This window comes from Euprymna scolopes, chromosome 3, assembly GCF_053919585.1.
Source record: "Euprymna scolopes isolate OS-2025 chromosome 3, ASM5391958v1, whole genome shotgun sequence".
NCBI classification, from domain to species: domain Eukaryota; kingdom Metazoa; phylum Mollusca; class Cephalopoda; order Sepiida; family Sepiolidae; genus Euprymna; species Euprymna scolopes.
Window position 1 is genome coordinate 60,279,385 of NC_136484.1, and position 1,348 is coordinate 60,280,732.

The following is a 1,348-nucleotide window of genomic DNA, read 5'->3' on the forward strand; positions in this document are numbered from 1 at the left end:
CTTTGCCAAAAGGCCAAGATCAAAGAGTAGTATCTGTTCCGGCAGATACTGCAAACAAAGACCATATGTGGAGGCAGCCTCACATATAAGACCTTGGTCAATGTAGGGGCAACCTTTTACACCAATTGTCACTATCCAGCTCCCTTACTTCCAGGGAAGTTGGTCCCCATTTCCACTTCACTCATCACATTAATAATCGGCCTTGTGCCTAATTTGCTCGATGTGGGTGCAAAAAATACACTTTTCTTGGCCTTTTGGCCCAGATTAAAGTGTAATATCTGTTCCGGCAGATAGTGCAAGCAAAGACTATATGTGGGTGCAGCTCCACATATAAGACCTTGGTCAATGTAGGGAAGGCCTGTCATACCAATTGTCACTATCCAGCTCCCTTATTCCCCGGAGAGCTGATCCCCATTTCCCCTCACATTTAAAATCGGCCTTGTGTCTTATTTGATCGGTGGGGAAGCAAACAATTACCAACCCAACATATAAGACCTTGGTCAATGTAGGGAAAACCCTTCATACCAATTGTCACTATCCAACTCCCCTACTCCCTGAGGAGCTGGTCCCCATTTCCCCTTCACTCTTCACATTAAAGATTGGCCTTTTTCCTTATTTGCTCGGTGGGGGAGCAAATAAATTCCAACCTCGCATATAAGACCTTGGTCAATGTAGGGGCAACCCGTCATACCAATTGTAATTATCCAGCTCCCCTACTCCACGAGGAGGCGGTCCCTATTTCCCCTTCACTCCTCACATAAAAAATCGGCCTTGTGCCATATTTGCTCGGTGGGGGAGCAAATAAATACCAACTCCACATATAAGACCTTGGTCAATGTAGGGGCAACCCTTCATACCAATTGTCACTATCCAGCTCCCCTACTCCCCGGGGATTGGTCTCCATTTCCCCTTCACTCCTCACATTAAAAATCCGCCTTGTACCTAATTTGCTCGGTGGGGAAGCTTTTTCTTGGCTATTTGGCCAAGATCAAAGTATAGTATCTGTTCTTACTACATGTTGTACTTATGTTTGTAACTTTGTAATATAAAGTGGGGATCACCTTTCTGTATTAATGTAATGTAAAATGATCACACATTTTACAACCGGTCAGTCTCAAATCCATTCAAGTCATTCTCCAGATCATTCAAGTTGTTTTTGAAGGATTCCAGTTATTTTTTAAGCATTCAATAATTCTTAAGGTCATCCAATTCATCCTTAAGTTCATTAATGTCATTCTAAGTCATTTACTTTTTATTTATTTATGTCATTTCAGCCCATTTTTCGGTCATTTTTGTTTATCTTTGAGAATTTCATGTCACTCATTCATTCATTACAGGAGAGCAGGCG

The 1,348-nt window shown here is 42.1% G+C and overlaps 1 pseudogene; it reads left to right on the top strand.

The window, feature by feature from the left end:
* Positions 1-962: 962 nt before the first annotated feature.
* LOC145265439 (U2 spliceosomal RNA) lies at positions 963-1,066 on the top strand (annotated as a pseudogene).
* Positions 1,067-1,348: the final 282 nt, after the last annotated feature.